Source organism: Diadema antillarum, unplaced genomic scaffold, assembly GCF_040938485.1.
Source record: "Diadema antillarum isolate AM-2024a unplaced genomic scaffold, OU_Dant_1.0 seq00000704_RagTag, whole genome shotgun sequence".
Taxonomy (NCBI): Eukaryota; Metazoa; Echinodermata; class Echinoidea; order Diadematoida; family Diadematidae; genus Diadema; species Diadema antillarum.
Window position 1 is genome coordinate 471,452 of NW_027271609.1, and position 12,534 is coordinate 483,985.

Genomic DNA, 12,534 nt, shown 5'->3' on the forward strand with positions numbered 1-12,534 from the left:
ACAAATTATTTTTTCTATTAATCGATCTTAAAAGTGATTGGGTTATCCACGGGAGTCTTGGAGTTCTTTTATAAGAACTTTTCCTTGTGCAAAACGGAATATGTTCATCAATTTTAGAAGTGATAGTTTTCATAAAATAATCATAACACAAATCAAGATCGGTATTGTTGTATACAAAAAACCAATCAATATCTTTTAAACTATTTTGCAAATTAATAAGATTATTGGCCGTAATCTTACGACGTCTCTGATAATTATTTTGCCTAGGAGATAACTTAATTGGCACTTGTGTAAAGATTGGATAATGATCAGAGATGTCAGATAAAACAATACCAGACTCGGGAATTGGGAGAATATTACAAAAAATATTATCAATCAAAGTGGCAGATCGGTCAGTAACACGGGTCGGCTTAGAAATTAACGGTAATAAAGAAACAGACATTAAGGTTTCTACAAATTCTTGCGAAATATGTTGGGAGTTACATTTCATAAGATCAATATTGAAATCGCCCATTAAATATACATGTTTATTTGTAAAAATAGAGTTCTGCATTAAATTTTGTACATACAACAAAAAATCATTCGGATTCGATCCAGGGGGTCTGTAAACAACTCCAATCAGTATGTTTTTCCCATTCGGGTTTACCATTTTAACAAAAAGAGATTCAACTACATCAGTCATGACATTCAATTCTTCGTGGATAGAATATTCAAATTTGTTGGGGATGTATAAACCCACGCCACCACCCATTCTTTCTTTTCTATTTCTGTACACGAAATCAAAGCCGGATATAGAAAATAAATGACTTATATTGGGAGTCAACCATGTTTCGGTCAGACCTATAACAGAACAGTTATTACCAGAGTTTTCTAAAAATAATCGCAACTTATCAAAATTTCTACTTATGCTTCGTATATTCAAATGAGCTAACAAAAGATTGTCATCATCACTATTCATAACATATTGTTCATACTGATTTACAGTCAGATAAACACATGATGAACTTTGCACAGGATCTTCAGGATCAAAATTATATTCAAATTCTTGTGCTGAAGCATCAAGTTTGTTCGATATGTATGCTTCATATAAGGTGGAAGTTTTGTTTTCCTGCGCGGACGTAAAAGAGCGCCCAACTGTATCATAAAATTCATCATCGTTCACAGAGATGAAAACAAATGTTGGATTAGCCATAAGTATAAAGAAAATCACACCGGAATCGACAAAAGTTCCACTTAGACCTAGACCTGGAGATTGTAGTTATGTAGGAATGTACAGACCTGGAAGAAGAGAAAGAGAAACGCATATACACAAACATGAAACACATACAAGAAACACACACATGAAGCATAGACATGAGACACAGACAAGACACGAGAAACAACAAGGACGCAGACAAGACATAGCCGATGATATCAAATTGGGCACACACGTCCGTGGCCTGTGTCTGCTCTGCCAATACAAAACGAGGCATAAGCAATAATATCATCATGGATTTAACAACAGACTGCATTTGAGTGAGGGGGCTCCCTTGATATTCAAAAAATATCATTTTCATACGAGATATATTCACGTGCATAATTCAAACTATCAATATGAATTTTTATAGGTTATTTGGGGATCAGGAGAGAATTATTGTTGAAAGGGTTAACTGAAATATATATTTTCTGCAAACAAGGCTTTGGGTATTGAGTGATTGAGAGATTTCCTTGGTCACTCACATACAATATATATGAATTATATATGATATATATATATATATATATATATATATATATATATATATATATATATATACATATATATATATATATATATATACATATATAATATATGATACTTGTAGTCCGCGTGTTGGTACCAGTATAGAAAAGATGACGAAGTAGAGTGGTAATGCATTTTGACAGTCCGACAGTGCTATACTGTCAAAATGCATTACCACTCTACTTCGTCATCTTTTATATTGCCATAGAGAAAGAGCACTGATATAATTTCGACAAAAACCTGTTTTTACCATTACACGTCATCGAAAACCAATCAAATTTGTAATTTAAACAGTATGTTTACACGATGAATATACACAACAATTGCAGCTTATTCCTTGCAATCGTGCTAATTGTTTTTCCCTGATTTGTAAATCTGGGATTTCAAGTGCGAGTCCAGCGTAAAGTAATACGACTCTTTTCTTTCCGAGCTACCATTCCATGAATGCCATACATATTCATGGTGACTGGATTGAACAGACTAAATTAAAGGACACACAATAGTAATGTTTTTTTTATCAAAGGTAATCCTCAAGGCATACTGAAATAGGAACATTTCTGTTTTCGTATCTTAAGTTCATCTCTCACAATTCATTAATTTAACGCATATTGTCTTCGTTATCTTACGTTATAAGGGCACACTCGCCACACGTTCTTTCCCAGTACATAGAGACATGCCGCGGATCCCAGCATGTTCAACATCATCGCATCTCATTTGCTGCTGGATATAAGTGAAGTAAAACGTCATGAAAATATTGATAATGATAATAAAAATGATAATAATAATAATAATGATAATAATAATAATAATGATAATGATGATAATAATGATGATAATAATAATAATAATAATAATAATAATAATTATTATTATTATTATTATTATTATTATTATTATTATTATTATAGATATTACTAACAATTATCATTATTGCTATCATTATTATTATCATTATTATTATTACTACTACTACTACTATTATTATTATTATTATTATTATCATCATTATAAGTAGGACCCCGTTGTACAGTGGCGGGCCCGTGTAACGACAGGTACAGTAAAATACTGCTGAGCGTCAGATTTTGCTCAAATACAGTCATGTATATCTGCCTTAAAGGTAGGGGATACCTTTTACAGACCTCCCAAAATGCAGCAAAACATTAAATATGAACCTCAGGGGACTTGCTTAGGCCACTGCTTAGAAATTTGGAAGTCAACAGTTATCTAAATTTTGAATAATGCACAAAACTCAACTACTCAGTAGTTTTGTGTGTCAGCCACACTTACGCCTTTTTGTTGCATTCTTCTGTATTGTGATCTATAAACACAAATCTAAAAGTACAAGAGCTGATGTAATAACATATAGAGTGTGTGGTAAGAATGTATAAATGTTTGTAAGTGTTGATGAACTTTCTTCACAAAATATACATGATGGACACACATGCAGTACATGGGTCTGCAAAGGTAGCCTAGTAATGTACTGGAATTTACGGTGAGCCCCGAAAACAATTCAATTCAAAATCTATTAAACCGTCAAAAAAATGTACTAAATGTTACCTTCCACTTTCAATACTTTATGGGAGTTTCTAAAATGATATTCTCTTCAACATACCACTGTATTTATACAACTCTTCATTTAAGGCGTGCAAATGGGATTCCCTACCTTTAACACTAGCCCGAGACTACCTCCTGGAGATGATTTAAGTCCACAATCAGATATAAGGCAAAATGAAACCTTTGCAACAATGCCTCACCTGTAGCATAAAAGAAATATTCTTGAAGTTATAATCAGAAATATCATATGTTTTCTTATCATTTTGTCTGTTTGTTTGTTTCTTTGTTTGTTTGTTTTTAGCAGGTTTGATTGCAAACATCTCAAATCGACAAGAATGGTGTTGACTCGTTTTGCGATTAACCTCTTCAAGTGTCATTAAACCTGAACTTGAACCTGTGTAATAGCCTAGGTTCACGTGTTTTCATCAGAACAGTGCTTGATCAGTGTCGGAACCCAACGTGAGAAGTTCGACACGAGACAGCTTGCGTCATCGCTCAGCAATGCTTCTGCGGATGTTTACGTAAGATTCTGCGCATTATTACTAAATTCAACCCCTCCCACTTTTAAGGTTTTAAAGTAAGAGGGATGTACTTTAATGGAAAGGAAGAAGAAGAAGAAGAAGGAGAAGAAGAAGAAGAAGATGATGATGATGATGATGAAGAAGAAGAAGTCCAAATTCCTAGGCTATTAGCCTCCCGATGATTTTATGAAAAGTTATAGATTATTCGTTCAAACTCTCGATCTCTCATCAGATTTTTTTGTATTAAAAGAAAAGTAGTTAATAAAGATTAATTTGGTATATTTATCATTATGTCACTGGAAAACGTGTGAGGCGATGTCACCATTCATCTGACTAATTTGCATATAGTCATTGTGACCAATATTCCGAGTGTTTTAAAGACTACAGAGAAACTTCAAAATCAAAAATATATTGTCATCCATTATACTTGTATGATTATGTCATTTATAAAGTTGTGTAATAAAGTGTCATCCATTTGTAAAACTTTCTTCATCCACATAATAATTAACGCAATTATTTTTAACAATTAGTTCCATATTGTATGCATACTTTTAATACATTGTACATTTTGTTTTCTTTGAATCTGTATCGATAGCAAACATGTTTTATTGGAAATAAGGATTTAATTTGATTTGAACAGAATAGTAATATGAATCTGCAACAATCCCAAAATATGTCATGTTTTGTCTTCTACATTAAACTTAAATAATATTCTGTCTGTTTTCTTTTGGAGTGTGTTTATTCTCTTTACCAGAGCCACTTTAAACAGGAAGTGCATGGAGTTTCATTTTATTGTTCATGACACTCGCTTTCTGTACAGACTGTCATACTTTCATACGCACCCATGCTGGATAACATAAAACGGGTGTGTTTTATTGCAGGGTGATGGCTCATAAAGTTTTATGTAGCACATACACAATAAAATAATGTAGACACATGCTACCCCGTCACAATATTAAAGATGTTAATAAATTATTACCCCGATACACAGATGTTGAAAGCTAGATGGATAGATAATAGACAAACAGAAAGATATATAGATAGAAGGATGGATAGATAGATACAAGATATAGACAGACACTAGAAACATAGCTACTTGAATTTGATTTGATTTATTTTTGCATTCAGTCAAATACAAATTAAATACAAATTTCAAAAACACAAAGATAAAGAATATTAAGGGCAGTGATATATTATTGTACCAGACAACAGTGTGTTTTATTGTACCAGACAACAGAGTGTCTATTCTCTTTCTCTTTTTTATATCCGTTCCTATGCATTCATACCGGTATATGCACCCAATCCTTCGTAATATTCACCCAGTGAGCGTTTTATCATTACACTTACATCATGAAGTCCATGCAGTGTGCTTGTGTCCACGATGTCGTGTGTTGTACCATAGTCTCATTTTCCCCTTTTTTCTTCTTTGTCCTTTTTTTTTTCTTTCTTCTTTTCCCTTCCTAAGTTAATTTTATGTCAGTTGATATTGGTTTCTTTGATTTTGTGTATGTATTTTCCGAGGGTCCCATACCCTACAAGCTTTGCTTTTTAGTGGAACCCTCCATTTCCATTCTAATCTTTGTACTATGTATATGTATACCTTAGAAAGGAATTTCTGTTGTTACTCGTGACCACATGTATGTTTTCTTTGAAATTGTTACAAATATGTTCTGTAAATGTATTGTATATAATTTTCCTGTTTATTCAATTGAAATGGAAATAAAGTTGAAAGTTGAAAGTTGATATAAAACGATAATAACACAAAAAGATACACATAGGCAATTGCATTGAGCAGTATACACACACAGAAACATAAAATGAAATATACAATATTTTTTAGTAAAAAACAGAGATAATATGAATGCAGGAGACCGCCATCGTGAGCGATTAAGCTATGTAGATACATAGATATGAAACATAAATATATATATATATATATTAGATATAAAGACTATAGATAGATAGATAGATAGATAGATAGATAGATAGATATTTTAGATAGATTTTGAAAGAAATAGATATATCGAATTATATAGACGGATACGGATGGGTGGATGATAGACTGATAAGTAGATAAATAAATAATAGAGAGACAGATAGGTAGACAAATAAAATGATAAAAACAGCTATACACAGAAGGAGTCAGAGTGAACGTTGCATAGAGCATTGTTTTCGAGAACATTTTGTTATGTATTATGTGACGCAGATAGGCGATTCATGTTGAACGTCGTTTACCAATACGATTCTATATAGAAGCATAAAACGTTACTGTTGCATAGGCCCCCTATTGGTATGATGAATTACCGACGTGTTCGCAATCAATTAAACTATATTTATAGCTTCTCAACTTGCGTTTTCCATATTGCTTTATGAACCTATGACAGTGTTTATCGCCTGCTTGTAGAGTCTTCCGTGTTAGACGATTGGAAAGAATAAGAGCGGGGAAGTGATCATAGAGAAGGAGAAGAAACAAGAATCTCACCTTTGTACCCATGCTATACGTGCCACCGAGAAGTTATGCTCTCTATCCCTGTCGTTAATGAATAAAATTGCTTTGACAAAATACGGCAATCATGTTTTATTAGTATGCAACACTCCTCAATCACAACAAACCAAGCGAGCGGCAATTTGCTGTCCGTTTCAATATTTTTGGTAGCATTTATCTATAGTGTGCAGAGAATAGGGCACGCGAAAAAAAATGTTCAAAAAAATTATTGTACTCTTTTAAAGGTTCAATACTATTAAACATGTAGAAACAAGCATTAATCCGAAAGATTTAACATTCAAGTGCTAATCCTGGGGAATAAAATTATGTACTATCATGTGGGGAAGATAATTAGATGTAAACATTTTATGAGATACCAATAACGTTATGTATGTGTTCCTTTTTTTTTCTTTTGTAAGATCTGGGATCCGTTTCATGAAAGTTTCATGAAAGATTATTTGCTCACATTAAGACACACGTTAAAATGATTATTGTACTTATCTACATAGCTACATAATTATGAGCTATGTGAGATCATTATGTACCTAAGAGACTTTCAAATTCATTTCATTAAGTCTCTCATAAGTGTGTCTTATGAACGAAAATTCTTTCAAGAGACTTTTATGAAATGGACCGCTGGTTACCTAATCTAGGCAAATTCATTCCTTGTTTGAGTGAATATTGTTGTGTGAGACAACCTTATACATGTCTCTCACTGAAACGAATGAAGTGCCTAACCACTTGAGAGAAAAAAAGAGAGGTAATTTTTCAAAATGTGCACACAAGCTAATTACAAAACTGTCTATTTGTACAAAATGCGAAGAGATTCCACTTATTCTCTCTACACCTCCCTCACAAAAAAAAAAAAGTCGTAGGTCCCTACGGTTTCCACTCGCGGACTGCAGCGAAGACCGCACTCGCGCCATCTAGTGTCGAGTTATTTATAGCGCATTAAGCTGAGTTCTCAGTGTTGATAGTTTTATTTTCAGTTTTGCAAACAAATTACATTTGCAACGTACATGTACAGATCAATGAATAGCAACAATGTTCGAGAATTCGTTGTATGCAGACTGAGTCCTGCGCACTATTTCATGATACAAAATAGATTTTCTGGTTTGATGATTTATGTTTCATTGACGTCATCAAAAACAAACATGATTAGAATGGAATGTGTTAACTGAGAGTGCGAATAGCCACAAGAAAACATCGAGTTCACCAGAATTCTGTAGCAAACGACAGTCGTGCTGTATGGAGGAAATAACAAAGAGAATCATTACTGGCGACGAGCTCCATGCATTCATACTAGTTAAAAACAATATTCAGAATGGCCTAAGCTTACACGTCTTACCACACGCGCTAAAATAAACAACAAATCAAATCAAGTAATCTAAATCGTATTATAATTAGTTTGTATGTTTTATTCTTTAAATCTATTCAATAATGTCATATTGTATGCCATGCATGATAACATTATTATCATAGCCGCGATTATTGCGTTCACCTGTTGGGTCAAAATCAATATCAGCGGCTGTTGTATAATTGGCGACAATATAGTATTTCATGGTATATAACACCTGCGTGCTCATTAAAATAGTCAGCAAAGCTAATAATGATGATAATAATAATAATGATGATGATAATGATAATAATGAGGATGATAATAGTAATAATAATAATAATGATAATGATAATAATAATAATGATAATAATAATAATAATAATAATATTATTATTATTATTATTATTATAGCGAAGCTAAAATCAAATACATCAAGGATTTGACATGAGAATCTAGTTTATCAAGTCCTTATACTTGTACTAAGTTTGCTTTGTTTTGACTTTTTTTTTTAACTTTCAGCGCATTGATTTAGTCATTGCTTCCAAAATATGAAAAATAAAATCATAAACTTTCTTTACCCTTGTATTGAACTTCATGGCCTGGCGTTCATGTGAATTATCTTCGAATATTAACTACTTTATAATTATATTCATAATTTCCTTAAGACACCTGTAATGATACAATGTATTACAAATACCAGATATGATATATTTAATGTAATTTATATGGTTATTATTACGTTTATATGCATGTCTTCCAATGATACATGTCCATGCATCGACTCACTGAAGCATGAAATTTAATAGGCGATCAGTGATAATCAGTATTACAATGTGTATTATTCAACTGCATGTCCATGTGCCTCATTACTGTATTCTGCTGAGAAAAAACAAACAAAAATAATTTGAATTTGAATCCATTAAATATAAAAACATAAGACAATATCACATTGCGGGAAACATGTACACACTGGTGTGATTGATTGATTGATTGGTTCTGATTCCGCAGATTGAAATATTTACGTTACTTGTAACATTGCATGATATTCAAACAAGAATGACCACAAAATAATGTAGCATTTTTGTAAGTTCGGTGGCCGAGGCCACCGGACCACTAAATGAACCATCTCCTGGGGGAATATTATGAACACGATCAGATCTTTTAATGTAAAGAATAGGAAACTGAGTTAAAATAGAGTAGACAGGAGTTTACTTAGGAGCCATCTGACTAAGACACAAGTCTCGCGAGTTCACTTACACAGGTCTTCACAAAATATCCTGTATGTATTCTTATTTTTTCCTGTTTTAATTATGATTTGCTGTGCGAGATAATAGATGAAGCATAATATAATATCAGTTACATCGAATTTGCATTGAAAATAGAAGAGATGTATTCAGTTGGAAGAGCGACCTTTTCAGTATTATTCATAACTTGAAAGTTTATCAAGACAATGATGCTCTACATTTCATAGACGCATCTCCTCATTATCATTAGCAATATAGGCCTATTCTGTCGTTTAAAAATTTCAATAAAGAGTGTAAATGCTATTCATGAATCAAAACAGGAGAGAGAGTGGGGAGGGCTATAATTTAAATACAGTACTGATAGATATGGATAGAGAGATACTGTTATAGATTATACTAAGTGCTCGCGCTTGCGTTTGTTGTTTTGTTTTGTGTGTGTGTGTATGTGTTTTTTTTTTTTTAATCAACAAGATCTGCAACGCTACGAGACGACGACGCTGCAGAATAATGCTGTTCTGCACATGCGCGAAACAGGTGTTCCCATTGTCCAATCCGGGTCGAGGAGTTGCGTCTTTAATAGCGTCGCAGATCTTTGCGTGAAAATAGCGCATTTGTAATGCGATATTAAAATCCATAACACATCTCTTTTTTTTCATATACATATTTATGATGGAGAACATTGCATCAAAATACAATAATTGCTTTTGTTGTTCTTGTTGCTGTATTAGTCTTATTTTTATGGTTCCTGCCATAATTTTTTATAAAGCTGTGGTATGTGACTCTTGAGTGCAATCGATAAGACATGCATCAACTATCTTTCATAAAGAGACTTAATCTTATATCCACAATTTGATCGAAATCTTAATGAACCGCCATCTGCAATGTTTTTTTTTCAAAGAAATGGTAGTGTAAAAGAGGGAATGTCAACTTTGACTGTTGAATTGTACGTCATATAACAAACACCAGTTTGTGGTACTCAAGAGACGGCACTGTTAATGCAGATGGGGGTTCGCTGAGTATACAACTGTTACATTTTCGCGAAATTCGCTCTCTGCTGATTTGTACACATAGCGCGAAAACAAAAACATGCAAATATTCAAAACCGATAGCAAAACAAAAACATTCAAATATTCAAAAATGAATTAATAAAAAAATAATTATATTTCCTTCACGGATGATTGTAATAGAACTAAAGTTTACTGAAAACGGAAATTCAAAATAGCTCGAAATCGTCCTATTGTACAGTAGCTCGTTCACCGGAGACATGCATTTTAGTTACAAGAAATCAAAATACATGTCAAATATTTTGAACGTTTGCTCTGTTCTGCATAGGTTTATAAACTTCAAGCATAAAATAATGTACCCTGAGGCAACTCAATGTAAAAAGACAGGGGCGGATCCAGGAATTCTGTAAAAGGGGGGGGGGGGGCGCAACTAATATTTCTGGTGCCACTTCCGGGTTTCACTTCTTTTTTTTTTCTTTTTATTTCTTTTGTTTTTAACGATAAATAAAGGGGGGGGGGCGTGCGCCTCTAGTGCGCCCCTTCTGGATCCGCCACTGAAAGACATAACAAAAACAGAACTATATAACCAGGAAAACTACAAAAAAAAAGAAGAAGAAGAAGAAGAAGAATAAGACAACACCAAAGCCAGTATCCTTGTATTAAAATAAAGCAAGCAAAAGGAAATATAAAAGTGATGTAATATAGGGGCCTAATAGTGACAATAGTACATTTTCATGGGCCATCATAATCGATTAACATTCGGCAAGATTTTAATGGGTCCAAATTTTTCCATTATAAATTAATAACTTTCGGTAAATCTTTAGTCTCTTTCGATTCACTTTTCAGGATCATAATAAGGACTCGTAGGTCCTTATTTTTGTAACAAAATTGATAGTAAGAATAATGTTAATGTACACGATGATGATGATGACGAAGATGATAGCAAATTACGATAGGCCTAGATGGTAGGCCTATTGTTACAATATCCTTATTATTATATTCAATTTTACAAGCATTATAATGATTGTTTTTATTATCAGTTTTAATCGTCATCATCATCATCATAACTATCAATATTATTACATTCACATCATCACTATCATCATCATCATCATTATTGTGTTACATCTTTTTTATATTAACGCAGCTCATCAACGATTTGTCACAACACTTTGATTGTTCGGGATTGTCTGACATCATAAGCATGAAGGACTTTCCCTGAAAAAGAAGCAGACTTTTAAGAGAGGAAATAGAATGCAAGTGATCAGCGGTATTGAGTTATTTTATCATCAACTTGGTAAGTGGTAATTTTGAAGAATAATGTTAGTTACGGCGGAAATTCAGCTGCTAAATCCAGGAAGTAACCTTTGTACCATAAGGCGGCCATCTTCGTGAGCCGCTTAACAGCGCGGATGAAAATTTAGAAAGTTGTTCGACTGTTCGTAACTTTTTATATCGCGTTTCATGTATGCATATTCGAGTGAATGATTATATATTAGTGCAAATTTTGAGTACCATGATGATTTTGATGAAACTTTCATTGACTGTAAGGTGATTACTGTTCATTTACGGAACTATTTTGTTTGAACGTGGAAGCTGTGTATCGCTGGCTTGTGTGCACTTCAGTTTAGCAATGTCTACGTCGTCTATCTATTCAACACACGCTAGGCTGAGCTTGCTATGCTCGCGAAGTGTGAGTGTGTCATATTATTCCACATAAATATACGTACATGTACTAATATACGCACGACTATGCAAGGCACAATATCACCTGAATGGATGAATACCGACTATTTCTGGACTACTGGATTTAATGGACATCCCCATGAAGTTGTGATAAAAGTGTTTTTCTTGTCATCTGTTCATTCAATCCGTGTCTCCGACGTAAATCAGCGCTAAAAAGGTGGCTCGCTCAGATTTGTAAGTTTGACAGAGGCGTGATAATGTGTTTATGTGCAGTGCGGTGGTAGAGATGCTACCGAACCACTCGGTGTCTGTGTGTGTTATGTATTGGTTGTGACCGCTATAACCCCATCCCCCACACTGCCGAGCCCTGCAGTGCCCCGTGCCGTATTGTGCGAAGCATGCATGCTCCGACGGCCTCGGCTCACTCGCTTTGCGATCACACGAATGGCGAATTTTTAGGGTGGAGACCTGAACATAACCCGAAACGTAAACATTCGTGTAAGGAGAGCCGAATCGTGTTATTGATATATGGGGATTGTATTAAAGCTTACATGTCTGATTTGCACTTTTGACTCTTCTACAAAATGTTAAACTAGACCTAGCTCCTTAGCTGCATTCTATTTCTATTCTTTTCTAGAATCTAGCACTGGCTAGATGTAGGAAAGTAACATTTAGAAAATAGTGTGTAACTGTTAACAAGATCTTCATCGCAGGTTAGTGAAACCACAACTTGAGTTGTAAATTTATGGGGGGGGGGGGGGAAGTTTGTAATACTTGTAGCTGTAAGCTAATGTCTGATTGTCGAGGTTCTAGACCTAGTGACTTTAGACTAAGTAGTAGGATAGAGGTTTAATTCTTTCCCACTTTGTGATGTTGGGTAGATCTAAAACGGTGAGTAACGCCAACGGTTAGGCCAACGTTAAACATTGACAACAGGGA

General features: G+C 33.9%; 2 protein-coding genes across 2 annotated transcripts in view; one reads left to right on the forward strand and one right to left on the reverse strand.

Moving 5' to 3' along the window:
• LOC139737762 (3-oxoacyl-[acyl-carrier-protein] synthase, mitochondrial-like) overlaps positions 1–12,534 on the reverse strand; it is a 105,489-nt gene that overhangs the window by 22,529 nt on the left and 70,426 nt on the right. The window lies entirely within an intron of this gene.
• Positions 11,641–12,534, forward strand: part of LOC139737763 (uncharacterized) — a 180,068-nt gene continuing 179,174 nt past the window's right edge. The window contains exon 1 of the mRNA XM_071648437.1: positions 11,641–11,829. The gene's annotated coding sequence lies outside the window, so the exon portion shown is untranslated. The remainder of the gene's footprint in view (positions 11,830–12,534) is intronic.